This window comes from Rhineura floridana, chromosome 7 (assembly GCF_030035675.1).
Source record: "Rhineura floridana isolate rRhiFlo1 chromosome 7, rRhiFlo1.hap2, whole genome shotgun sequence".
In the NCBI taxonomy this organism is placed as follows: domain Eukaryota; kingdom Metazoa; phylum Chordata; class Lepidosauria; order Squamata; family Rhineuridae; genus Rhineura; species Rhineura floridana.
In genome coordinates this window covers 75,567,537-75,582,058 of record NC_084486.1, presented here as the reverse complement: position 1 = coordinate 75,582,058, position 14,522 = coordinate 75,567,537, and the positions used below count along the sequence as shown (strand labels likewise).

General features: G+C 42.2%; 1 protein-coding gene and 1 pseudogene across 6 annotated transcripts in view; both read left to right on the top strand.

The window, feature by feature from the left end:
• Positions 1–14,522, top strand: part of VTI1A (vesicle transport through interaction with t-SNAREs 1A) — a 396,691-nt gene that overhangs the window by 24,307 nt on the left and 357,862 nt on the right. The window lies entirely within an intron of this gene.
• On the top strand, positions 693–1,411 carry LOC133388426 (uncharacterized; annotated as a pseudogene).

Sequence of the window (14,522 nt, the reverse complement as noted above, 5' to 3'; positions counted from 1 at the left end):
CGTAGGCCCCTTTCTAAGAATTTTCTGTTTTCTGTATGTATGGGAGATCTCCTAAGTGGTTTTAAAACATAAGCAAAGATCCGATACTAAAATAAAATTATACATTATAGAATAGGATCTATTACACTAGAGCTGCATTCATAAGAGCAACAGCCAACTGCATTAGTCTCCTTGACTGTAGTAATTCTAGACATGTGAAGACCTGGAACCCCCCCCCTTTTTTTTTTTTACTTTTTCAGGAAAAAAATCATTTCCACAAAAGTTTTCCCTATTTTTTCCAGGCCTTCACATCTCTGCTGTAATTCACTGTCTAAGTACCTCAGTCTTGTTTTTTTGAACCAGGCATGATAAACTGGTTTTGGCTTTGGGAGCTACATTCCCTCTTAGCCAATCCTCTGGGGGCCACATGCCAGTGGTGGGTAGGGCCAAAACAAGTGCTGCTCTTGCACTGTGAATGCACACCCTCTTCCCCCCAATTAGGCTTGGGGAGGGGAAAGCATGTTATCTTATTTCAGTGCTAATTGCTGGAGGAAGAGTGATCATCATGGAGACTGGAAATGTGGGTGGGCGACACCTTATGAGGCATGCAAAGTTTGTCTTGCCTCTGGAGGATCAATGGGTAGAAGGAGGCTCCCAGCCTCACCTGCTGTTCCTTGTTCCTTCCCGGAGTAGTGCAACAAACCACCATGATGATGAAGCAGCTTCTCACAAACAGCTGCCTACAGCTCCGCCGTTGCAGCTCCATTTCCCTTCTGCCTGTCAGAGTGTTGGGGAGCTTTTGGGGAAGAATCCAGACTTTGAATCATGCATACAGCACAGAGTGGGGAAACACCACAAAACCAATTGGGCACTATCCAATTCCCAGTAAGAAGGATTTGTTGTATGATATAGTAGAATTCATGGAGGAAGTAGAAATAGTCTATTTTGCCCAATGCGTTTAAGATAATGTCTTATCGACAAGCAGAATTTAGAGCATTCTTTGCGTATTACAATGCCATCATGAACAAGGAGACAGGAAACCTAAGCACGGCTGACAAAGAGTTCATTGTTGTGGCTGCTAGTGTCAAGTGTCTATACTGCATAATTGCACATGGTGCCTTACATTAAATATATTCCAAAAAACCAATACTGGCAGATCAGGTCATGGAAAACTGGAAATGGCTGACCTAAATGACTGGGAGCAGGCCATGACTGAGTTTGCGCTTGTCATCTGTCAATCAGATGCCATCACTGAAGAGCACTTTCAGAAGCTGGAGGTGCACGGATTTCACAGAGAAGATGCTTGGGACATAGGCGCCATTTCAGCCTTTTTTGCCATGTCAGATCACATAGCTCTCTTCACAGATGTACATCTGAATTCTACACCATGGGAAGAATGCCAAGAGAGAAAGAGAAGGCCAGATTCTCCTAATAAGGCTTGAGGGCACCAAAATCTTTGCAAGCTCCCAACACTGAGTCCAAGCTTGGCCATTACTTGGTGACAGGCACAAGGTCAAAATGGGCAGATATTGGATATAGTGAGAAATGAAATGTGCTTTAATTTTTTTATTGTATATTACTTTTGTGAGGTTTTCTAGTAGGGTGTTCTGAAGACATGGCAAAATTGGACATTTGCTGCTTAATTTCTTTTTATTATCAGTTATGTACTGTGACTTCTTAATAACTGCAGGATTAACACTTTCATCATACCTATTGTTTCTGTTAAACCCATTTGGCCAATCGTGTATCTTGTCCAGCAAATTTTTTTAATGACCAAAATTTGAAAAGAGTTTTTAATCAGACACTAGAAAAGATTGTGAGGAAGTTTTGCTGTTTCCTTTCCTCCACAAGTATAAAATTTCTGCTCTGTTGGTCTCCTTGTAAAATATTCTCAGGAACATTTCCATCTAAAGGATTTTATACAAATGTAGTGGAGACAACTATGAAGAAACTGTGTATTGCACTACACCATCAGATTAAAGATATAGCAGTGTGAATTGTCAATAAAATACATACAAGATGGTGTCATAATCTTGCCATTTGGCTTTTAGAAGATACATGCCACAAGTGTCCAAATGTCTACGACAAAATCTTGTGTGTTTTCCTGTGCCTGATTGTCGATCCTCTTAATAATTTATATACAGACCACAAGTGTCCAAATGTCTAGTTATAAACCAAGTTATTAAGCTGATTATTACTGTGTGTGTGTGGGGGGGAGTTTTTCCCCATTTCCAGTCCTGGACTTCCATCAACAGATTCACTGCTATATACCAATGTCTAGTTAGTGTGGCATCCCTCAGTTAACCCACAAACTGAAGCAGTGCAGATGGAGAGATCTCATATCCTATGTCTTCTTCTTCTTCTCCCCCCCCCCGCTCTTCCTCCCAGCAGGAGCCTAGGGCAACAAACAAAAGTACTAAAAACATTAAAACATCATAAAAACAAACTTTAAAACACATTAAAACAAAACATCTTCAAAAATGTTACTTAAAAAAAGTTATGAAAACATCTTCTAAGAATAAAAATTGAGAACATATTAAAAAGCAATTCCAACACAGATGCAGACTGGGATAGGTCTCAACTTAAAAGGCTTGTTGAAAGAGAAAAGTCTTCAATAGGTGCCAAAAAGATAACAGAGATGGCGCCTAATATTTAAGGGGAGGGAATTCCACAGGGTAGGTGCCACCACACCAACGGTACGTTTCCTATCTTGTGCAGAATGGACCTCCTGATAAGATGGTATCTGCAGGAGGCCCTCACAGCACAACTGCCAGGGGACTGAAAGACAGTCACCCAATGCTATTCTCTGAAAACAACTTTGGAGATAGGATCGGAACCACTGTAAAACAGTTGCTCCAATACCCATCTCACCAGTTTCGCCCAGAAGGATACCATGGTCCATGGTATCAAAAGCCGCTGAGAGATCAAGTAAGCAGAGTCACACTGCGCCTGTCCTTATTCTGATAAAGGTCATCCATCAGGGCGACCAAGGCTGTTTCAGTCCCGTAACTGGGCCTGAACCCAGACTGGGATGGGTCAAGATAATCTGTTTCATCCAAGAGTACCTGCAATTGCTGCGCCACAACCCTCTCAATCAGTTTTCCTAAGAAGGGGTATTTGCAACCAGTTAGTAATTGTCACAAACCAATGGGTCCAGGGTGGGCTTTATCAGGAGTGGTTGGATCACCCCCTCTTTTCAAGGCAGCTGGAACCACTTCCTCCTGCAATGATGCGTTGACCACACCTTGGATCCACTTGCTCAGACCCGCTCAGCAAGCTTTAATAAGCCAAGAAAGGCAAGGGTTGCGAGGACACATTGCTGGCCGCATCATCGCAAGCACCTTGTCTACGTCATCAGGCTGCATCAATTGAAACCGTTCCCAAGAAGTTGCAGCAGAAGTTGCACTGGACACGTCATTGGGGACTACAGTAGATGTGGATGGGGCATCAAGACTGCTATGGAGGCAAGCAACTTTACCCTCAAAGTGCCTTGCAAACAATTCACAGTGGGCCTCCGAAGGGTCTAAAACTCCGTTTCCTAGAGTTGATGTCAACAGACCCCTGACAATATGGAAAAGCTCCACTGGATGGCTACTTGAAGATGCGATGGAGGCAGAGAAATGGGCCTTCTTCGCTGCCCTCACTGCCACACAGTAGGCACAGTTACGATGTTTTACTCGTGCCTGATCAGCCTCACAGACGTCTCTTGCAACTTGCACTCTAGCCATCATCCAGCCTGTTTCATTGCCCTTAGCTCCCTGGTGTACCAAGGTAAAAAGCGGGCTCCACAATGCTGGAGAGGGTGCTCAGGGGCAATTGTGTCAAGAGCCCAACGCGCCTCACAGCGTGACAAGGGCTTCAGCAGGGTCACCTGCTCTATCTACTGGGAACTCCCCCAGGGCATTCAGGAATCCTGTGGATTCCATTAGCCTCTGGGGGCGGACCATCTTAATCTGCCCTCCCCCTCAGGGAAGGATTAGAGCCATAAGTCTAAACTTCACCAGGAAGTGATCTGACCATGACAATGGGGTGACATCCACCCCCCATTTCCAGACCACCCCTTTCTCCATCTGGAGCAAAAACCAAGTGGAGGGTGTGCCCTGTCCTATGTGTTGGGCCAGGAACAACTTGAGACAGCCCCATGATCATCATGCAGGCCATGAAGTCCCGAGCCAGAAAACTAGAGGCAGCCTCAGCATGGACGTTGAAATCACCCAGCACTATCGTTCTGGGCTCCTCCAACACCACAGCCTAGATGGCCTGCGCCAGCTGTCAGAAAAGCTGCAGGGTAGCAGGGTGGATGATACACCAGCAGCAACCTTAGTTTACTGTCTCCTCAGCCCGACACCAGGTCTAGGCCCTCACAGCAAGCTCCAAAACAGAGTGGTTTCCTGGTGACAGAGATGGAAGTTCTGTAGACCACAGCAACTCCTCCTCCCCCCCCCGTCCCTGCAGCCTGTGCTGGTGTTGCACCAAGTATCCAGGTGGGCAAAGTTGGGTCAGATCAAATCCTCCAAGCTCACCCACTCAGGTCTGGGTGATGCTTTTTGTGTTCAGTGGGATTCACTTCTGTACAATCATGCTTAGGATAGGTGAAACTGACCTGGGGAGGGACAGGAAGGGGGAAGGGGAGGAAGGGGAGGGGTAGGGTGGATGGGGGAGGAGGGAGGGAGGAGAGGAGATTGGGTGGGCAGACACTGGGCAAAGTTGGGTCAAATCAACTGCTCCCAGCTCACCCACCCAGGTCTCAGTAATGCACACCGAATCAGCACCTTCATCCACAATCAAATCATGGATGAGAGTTGTCTTATCATGTACCGATCTGGCTTTAAAAAACAACACGCACAGGCCAGTGGACACAGCAGATGAGCAACGAGGAACCTATTCATGAGAGGAGCGGCAGCAAGGAACAAGATGTAGATAGCCCCGCCCTCATCTTCTATGGTAATTCACCACCTCACCATGGCTATACTTCCCTCTACCCATGATCACTGAAATAGGGGTAGCATCACCCATGTTCCTCCTTACTAAGACTCCTCCTAAACACCTGATATGGACCTAACAAGAGCCCACCAACAAAACCTACCTGAGCCAATTATCCCAGTAGGTCTCTGTGAGAATTGGGAACAGTCATACCCGTTCAAACTTTTTCACACAGGGCCCATCTATTCCTGTCTCAGGAGGGAGGGCCAGCCTTCTGCCAGTTACAGACTCTCACTCTGAAGGCATCTGGCGACTTTCTCCTATCATTCAGTTCACTGCACAGACTCTCACCCTGTGCAGGAACTACACATGCACCACACACCCTCCCCACCACCAATCTCCTCTAGATTGGTTTAACAGAAAAATAATAAAGCAAATTAAAAAAAAGAAAAGGAACAGAAGTAGGGTAGTGCCCTAGTCCTCAGGACTCCCTCAGTGCTGCAGCTGTTCCCCTTCTGCTACTCATTCCATTTTGTATGAATAACAGAAGTGTATTTTGGTGCCAATACATTTCCCAACACTTAGATTGACAATGGTGATATTTTTCTTTGGCTTGGCTAGTACCTTGTTGTTGTATTCAGAACAGACAGTATTTACTTAGGATAAAGAGGTGTTAATTAGTATGTATAATGATTTGGTTTGCCTTTTCTTACAGAATGATAAGGTGCTGACACAAGCAAAATGGGACTTCAGAATAGCTGTATGTTACAATATAGCTTTAATTCAAACTACAGGTTCTCTCTTACTTGTTCTCAACATCTGGCCATGTTGTTAATGTGCCACCGTGATCATTCGGGGAAATCTCATTTGGGGTTGGCACCTTTCTAGAAATGTTGTTCAGGACAAGCAGCTCTATTAGTTTCTATTGCAGAATAAGGAACCCTTGAAGAAAGGATGTTGAAAGTTTCCCTCCTAAAAGGTTTAGATAACAAGTCTGTGTGGATGAGTAAAATAAGAGTTTGGAAGGGTTCCCTTTGACAATCATTATACATCTGTTGTAGTCGTTTCACTGATCCCGCAGAATAAGAAGCACAAAGCATACAAGCCAATACCCTTTATTTGGTCTTGTTGGTGTTTAAAAGATAGTATGTACTATTGGAAAAAGAAAATGAAAACACACAACTTCTTTTGTGTTTTCTCCAGCTTATGGTATGTAGTCTGCTAAAATAAGGAAGTTGTAGCACACAATTAGCCCATAATTATAGAAAATCTTTAGTGCTGTTTCACTGATTACATTTTAGAAAGTCACGTGGAGCGTATTGTTAGTCAAATAATAATACTTTCCATTTTGAAGACTAGGAAAAATACAAATGTTTGTTTTATATTGTAGCTTATTGAGTCTTAGGCAGTTAGCTCTATGTCCTGGCTGATGAGGAGTTGCAATTTGCTATTATTTCACATAAATTCTTCCAAGTATAGTTTTAAATATTCACAGACAGAAATCACGTAGTTAATAATAGTTTTTGCTAACATGCCTGCTTCTGAGAAATGAAGCATTTCTAATTTCAGTATTGCATGCACATGCACGCACGCACACATACTCCCATCATATTTCTGTGAAGAAAACAGCTCTTCTGTCATTTAAAAACCAATGTATTTTTCACATTATAACACCTTTGTATGGATGGAACTGGATATAACTTTATTGCAGTAATATATGTGTTAATGGAAACAATAGATGAGAAAGTTTTGTCTTCTGAGGACACTGCCTAGTAAAAATATCAGGTTCCAATTAATACAGGGGATATAGTCTGATGCTTTAACAGAAGGGTAGGAGATACTCTACATACAGCTAGGGATAACTGAGGAAATAGCTTTCTGTGAATTCTGATACAAATCGACCTGATCTGTACTTCCTGGACTAATATGAAAATTGGAACATAATTTCCCTTTGGATTCCATTCTAATCTTCCATTCTAAGCTTCGGCTATGGGGCGGTATACAAGTGCAATAAATAAATAAATAAATAAATAATCTGAATGTTGCAATATGGCTTTAAAATGTATTAAAATATTATTTAAATATGAATTTGCATGCAGATTTTTTTATAAATTGCAGATTAATGTGGAAATGGGATGGAATGGATTTATGAATGAACACAAGTGAAACTGACATGAACCAAGAATAGACTATGTCCATCCCTCCCCAAAACATATCTCAGTGGTAGAGTATCTACTTTGCACGCAGAAGGTTCTAGGTTCAATCCCCTGCATCTCTAGGTAGGGCAACAAATGTGCTCCGCTGAAATGCTGAAGGCATAGTGAGCTAGAAATGACCTGACTTAGTAGTTTCTTATGTTCCTTTTTGAGAAAAAAATAACAATCCTTATTGAGACATTTGGCTTTATTGCGAAAAGCAATTTTACAGTTGCTGTCTGCATGTGTATCTCTCTTTCCTGTGGAGGCTATTTGACTGCAGAGTCTCTAGGTCAGCCTTTCCCAACTAGTGGGCCACCAGATGTTGTTGGACCACAATTCCCATCTTTCCTGATCATTGGCAATGCTGGCTGAGGCTGATGAGAGTTGTGGTGCAACAACATCTGGTTGCCCACTAGTTGGGAAGGCTGCTCTAGGTGAAGTTGGATCCCAAGGGACTGTTCTTTTATGTATGCCCACCCATGTATCTGGAAATTTTCTCCTTCCCTTTTCCAATTCCAGAAGAAAAGAATTGTTCCAGTAGACAGAGATTGAGAATCTGTGGCTCTCCAGGTGTTGGCTGCAGCTCCCATCAGTGCCAGCCAGCATGGCCAACGGTCAGGGATGATAACTGCAGTCCAACAAATACCTGGAGGGAACTGGGTTCCCCAGCCCTGCTATAAGGAAGTGGTTCCTTTTCCTCTAGTGTAAGGGCCTTTCAAAATACCCAAACACCTCCTTTTTCGCACCCCTTCCCAACCTACCTATTTCTTTTCAGATTATATTTGCAATATACAAATATGGAATGTAATTTTACAGTATGTTTGTAGAATGTGTGTGTATGTTTGTACAGTATATATGGCACATACTCAGCATCAGCAGTTCTATCTGCCATTGTTATGTAATATAAATCAGTAGTAACCTTATTGCAGGGATATAAGAGTTTGCAACTTAAAAAGGCTTTGTTTGTCCACAAAGTGTACTGTAGCTCTGGAAAGTACAAGCTGCAGCCTGCAAATAAATAACCTTTAGGGAAAGAATTCAAAATGTCCACAGAATGTTGAGTCACTGCTCTTTGAAATCTTGTAAGCTACTTGGAAACTCCTGCATTTGAATGCTGCAGCAGTAGAATGGACCATTGGTCTCACCTGAAGGGTGATTTTCATATGAGGACGGAACCGCCGCCGCGGTCCCCCAGCAAAAGTTAAGGGACTGAGGGGAAAATAGACAAAAAAGAGGATTCCCCTTAATGCAAAGATAAACAAATACAGTCAGTCCCACAGACTCAAAGGTAAAAGACAGGGGAAAGGGAATAACATGGGAAAAACACACAAAACCTCCACCTCCTGTTACACAAATAGACAAAGAACTTATCTAGACGCTATCTTTATCGAACTTGCACGGACGAAGGCAAGAATGAACTGGAGAGTGGGAGGGGCCTGATGCCCCTAGTCTTGACTTCAAAAAACATTCTTGCCTTCGAACGATAGGTGGAGCTATTACCCGCATTGATGGCCGGCCTCATATGGAAAATGCTCAGCCTCTACATTTAAAACTGCTAAAACATTTTAAAAAACATTTAATGTTTAAATCATTAAAGGCATGGGTTGTGGAGGAGTAGAGTTGTGTTACTTGGTACTGGTAATGTCACAGGCACTATTCATTGTATATCTTTTACATGGTTACTTTCCACACTGCAGGGCCCCGGAACTGTTTTCAAGGTGGGGGGACTCAAGACTGGCAGAAAGGTCATGTCATGATGACCTACTTGCAGGTGCATTTTTACATTTGCTTATTTAATGGGTTAAGTAGACAATAAGTCTGTCATATTCTAGCACTGTCACAATCATAAATACACTTGAATAAAAAATAGAAAAACATTAGTAATTGCTCAAAGAAAACGTTACAGAATGGTTATGGATAATTTTGTAAGTTCCAACTAACCTGTTTGTGCTTCAGAGATGGAAAAGAAGGCGGCAAGGTCTTTTGTAGAACATTAGGAGCTTTCCATTTATTACTGGAACTTCACATAACATCCTTAAAATAAAGATGCATAAAGATCTTTAAATAAATTAATTAAAAGTACAATAAATTAAAATAAATAAATAAAAAGATCTTAAAATATGTAATAAGTAAATATTTTAAAATAAATAGTATAGTTTCTTATATTCTATTATTTATAACTTGGATATCATAACAGGCATGTATTATACTTAATAACAACAAACCTTAAAGATAAGTTCAAAAGGGGTGGCCATGTTAGTCTGAGATATGAAAACACAAACAAGGAATCTGTTGCATTTTAAATAAATTTGTGAGTCTTTAAGGTGCCATAGACGGCTTGTTTGTGTTTTAATAAACCATAAATATTACTCTGGCACACTTAAGCCAAAGGTGGCTTGGCGTTCAGCAGCTCTGGTGATAATGTTTCATAAACATTCCTAATATTTTCCAAAGGAATTTGGCCATTTTTTTGCTTGTGCACATGGAGGAGTAGATGTATAAGGCACTTGTGTGTCATGCCATTACACAGGTATGTCTTTACCCTCCTCACAGCACTGAAACAACGTTCTCCTGATGCTGCTAATGCAGGTATGGTGTGTAAGAGCTGTACCAGCATGACGACTTGGTCTAAGAGATTTCAGACTCTCTGAGGCTGTTGTCTCAATGGTTGCAAGATGTCTTCAATAGTCTTTACTTCAGCAGTTGGAATGACTGTTGGGAGGAGTAACAGCTGTGCCAGAAGCCTGTTCAAATCAAAGTCACAGCTGTGAACTCCAAGGGCCTCTCTGAGCTCTTCTGTGCTGCTGAAATGCCTTCCACATGCAGCAGTTACTAAAGCATTTTCCAGTTTCACTAGTTGGTCCATTCCAGGCTGGTTGAACCCACGTTTGATTTCACATGTTATGTGATCAATTACATCAAATAAATCCTTCTGGAGAGTTTTCTTTGCATCCAGGACCACCCGTGGTGTTAGTGTCTTTGTATGCTCAAAATGTGCTGGTGGTTTCCTACCTCTTGAAATTTCAGGCATCTTCAAGCCCAGTTTCCCAGCAGCAATTTTTATGTCTTGCCAAATTGCTTCAAATGCACTCTCTGATCTTAGGTTTGACAGGGTACAAATAAGCATTCCTGTTGCTTGCTTTACCCCTGCTGCATTGTATTTGGTGCTCTGTAGGGTTCTTGCAAGCTCTTTGCATGGCCCAAACACTGCTATGGATGTATTTTGCCCAATTGCTGTTCCAAATTTACCAACAGTTTTGTAGTAGCCTTTCATTGTTGCCCTTCTGTCATCTCGGAAGGACCCTGGATGTTCCAGGATTTCATGGAGTGTTGCTTGAATTCTTTCATAGTTCTCAAGGAACCTCTGTATGGACTTCACTCTGACAGCCCAATGTGTTGGACACAAAGGAAGGAGACTGTTTGGTTTATATATCCCTTCAGAATTTTCTATGGCTTCAGGAAGAACAATGTTGGAATATGTGCTCTTCCGATTTACTGAGATCTAGATCATGTTTGTTACATCCTTAACAATACTTAGTGCATCACCAACCATGCCACAGCTGCGACAAACCTCTTGCAGAGCCAAATCTAGTGAGTGGTTGCCACAGTGTATTATATAGCCACGAGAGTGGTTGTATACTATAGCCAGCGTGGATTTTTCACATTCCGCAATGTTAAATTGAAAATACCCCCATGCCATTCTGATGCTTCCCATAAGCTCATTTCAAAACAAAACCTTAAAAAACTTATAGTCCTGAACTCAGAAATGCTTGCTTAACAACCCTCTCAATTTTCATGGTGATACACAAAACAGTCAGAAAGAACAGAGAGTTCACACTCTAAAAAGAGAGAGAAAAACCCCAGAAACCCTTGTGGACTTTTTTTCTCAGAGTTCTCATAATCTGTTGAAATTCACTAAAAATCAGCCATGTTCACAGAGTACCTGTAATACTGACCTTGCTCCATACTCTGACCTTCATCTTCTGCAGTTTAAAAGTTTAAAAATGCCTGGCTGATTTTTAATTAATTTAAGAAATTTTAGCTGGAACCCTATGACAACACAGGGCATGCTCAGTAAGAACCAACTGTCAGTGTTCTAAAAGCCTCACAGCTGCTTGTCTTGGCTAATCGGGGCCACACCCACACCAGACTTTGATTTCATGTGAGACAGTCATGGTTTCCCTCAGAGAAACCTGGGAAATGTAGTTTGTGAAGGGTGCTGAGAAGAGACTTCTATTCCATTGACACAGCTCCAGTAGCCAGACTGGTTTAACAGTCAGCCACTCCGATTGAAGGTATGTGAGAGGGACAGGGCGTCTCCTAGCAACTCTCAGCACCCTTCACTAACTACACTTCCCAGGATTCTTGAGAGAAGCCATGACTCCAAAGTGAAATAAATGCCTGGTGTGGATGTGGCCAGGGGCAGCTTTGGTTTAAATTTGGGTGGGAGGCTACATGTGCCTGCTGTAGAATAAAAAGGTGAGGGAAACGCTGAAAAGCAATGATACTGTTCACAATGTTTTCCTTTTGGAAAGGAAAGAGGCTTCCCCTCTGCCCAGTGCCCACCCACCCAATCTCTCCCCTCCTCCTCCCCCGGGTCAGTGTTGGACTAGGACCTGGGAGACCAGGATTCGAATCCCCACACAGCCATGAAGTTCACTGGGTGACCTTGGGCCAGTCACTGCCTCTCAGCCTCAGAGGAAGGCAATGGTAAAACCACCTCTGAATACCATTTACCATGAAAACCCTATTCAAAGGGTCACCATAAATTTGGTCGACTTGAAGGCAGTCTGTTTCCATTTTCAAACATGATTGCACAGAAATAAATTGCACTGAACTCAAAAAGTATGCAAATGATCAAATTAGGGTTGCCAGGCCCAGCCTCCAAGAGGTCTTCTGTATCTTTAAAAGTTGTGCAGGGGGAAGGGAGAATTCCACCTTGTGGTTTATCCCATTACAGTGTTGCAAGAAACCTGTACTTGGCTGAATTTTCTCTTCTCTTAAAGATACAGAATCATTCTCAGGCCCTGAGCCTGGCAACCCTGGATCAAACCCACCCTCCCTTCTCCCTCCTATCCCCTCCCTCTTGCCCCTTCCCTCCCCCTTCCTTTGCCTCTCCCTCCCTATCCCCTTCCAATCTCCTCCTTCCTTGCTTCCCCCCCCCAAGTAATGCCCAAAAGTAATGCTGGAAACATTACAATTACTCCTAGTTCTATTACAATCAAAATGTAAAGGAATTACCCACTCGTTCCTCAAAAAAGTAATGAATTACAAATAATTTGTTGCCTGTAACTAATTACTTCCAAGCTCTGGTTGAATATCAGCGATCTTTTTTTGAACACCAGAGAAACGCCCAGACATATTAGTTGCACCATCAAAGCAGTGACCACACAAAGCATGGAAATCAAGCCCCAGTTGAATGATCATGTCTTTCACAACAGTGAAGAGCGTACAAGCTGTAGAATCAGGAGGGTTATAAACACCAAGGTATTCTTCCAATATGTTCAATGATTCACTCTTTACCCTATGCAGACACAATGTAAACTGCTCGTCTCCAGTCACATCTGTTGTCCCATCAGCAATTATTCAAAATAAATGGCTTGATTTCACCTCTTTAATGATGTCACATTGCAGTCTTTGAGCCATAATTTCAAGTAGCTGATTTTACATATCACCACTCAGCCATTTGTCCCTTCATGTCAGCCATCTTTTAAGGGCAGGTATGTCTTCTGAGTGTTCCTTCAAAAGGTCAATCAAGTTACCATCTTCTTTGGTGCATCCCTGCAATGCTTGACCTGTGTGGCAGAGGTAGCGCACAGAACTAACAATGGTGCGTAGTGCTTCTCGAGCCTCTTGCTGCTGCTTACTTGAATGCTTTGTAAGGAGTGTAACAATATTCATACCTTTCTCTTTTTAGATGGTATCTCACAGAATCCATGTGGTAAATGCTCTTTTCATGAGACTGGAATTTTTCAACAGCATGTTTCCAATTTGAGAAACCTTTTAGAATAAAACTCACTTCTACATTTGAAGAATCCTTTTTCCCTATAAATGCTCTGCTGCAATCACAGCAAAGAACCACATCACAATCCTTATCATAATGATGCCAGGTGAACTTCTCAAACCATTTCAGCTGACAAGACCTATTACCCTTACTTTTTGGAAATTTATAGGATTTTGTTGGCACAAATCTGGTGGACAAATATGGCAGTCCATCTCTTGAGGATAAACCTCAAGGTGTTGATTGTCTTCATTCAGCTTGCTGAATTGATATGCGCACCCTTCAGGTGGGTCCAAGGGACAATTCTTCTGAGGCAGAAGCTGTTTTCTTTGATGGCAGCAGCCATGGCCTTTTTTGGACATTGTCCTGCAAGTAATCAGAAAAAGCAACCATTTTTTCTTTCTATTTGTGTGTGTATTGAAAAATCAGTGCATGCTGCAAAGAAGCCATGCCATCACTGTGGCTCTACAACAAAAAATGAATTTTTAATTTCTTTACAGAATTCCTGAACATACTGGGGAAGTTTCTCCCCAATAGGAACTCTGTGTTAGGAATTGTGGCTTAAACAGCTGCTTCCTATGTACATTTACATTGGAGTAAATCTCATAACTCGATGGACTTCTGTGTAAACACACATACAAATTGGGCTGCATAGCTTATTTTTGCATCCTTTATTTTTTCATGCCGCAAGTATACCCTAAAATCTATTTTGATGGTAAACAGGATTTGTTTTTTGTGCAGGTCAGCAAAACTATTTAGGGGTTCACACAATGTCTAAGTTGAGAACAATTTTTTTTTAACAATGACATGTCTCTACCCTTGTCAACGTAACTGTAGTATAAGCTACAATCTCTATGAAACTAATTGCATTGTTAGTGAACCTGCTTATTTTAAACTATTTGAAAATTTGAGAATCCTGTATATTTGATTATCACAATTTCAGCTGCAGTATATGAGCAGCATTTAGTTCAAACCGATATTTATAAAACATTATACTCACTCAAGAATGATTCTGAGTCACTGTGTGGCAGGCCTTTGTTCTTAATCTTTAGTAGGGCTCCAATATACAGATTAAAAATGACTGCTGCAAAGCTCTCCTCCCAGAGTTCTCCCAGCTCCAAGAAGCAGGCCCTCTGTTAGCTCAATGAAAGTACTTTTAAAGAGAAAATCTTCCTTTCTAAGATGTGTGAGCCCCTTTCATGGACAAAATACACCCAAAATAATGGAGCAGAAATCTGGGGGGAAGAAATGCAAATACCCCAGCACAGACCTCTAGGTAACTGGGGGAAGGTTTAGTATTCTGAGTACAGGCAGGCCCCGCTTATATGGCAGGTTCCGTTCCGGACCCCTGCCATAAAGCGGAAATTGCCGTAAAGCAGAACCCCATTGAGTATAATGGGGTGCGTCGTGTGAAAATGCTG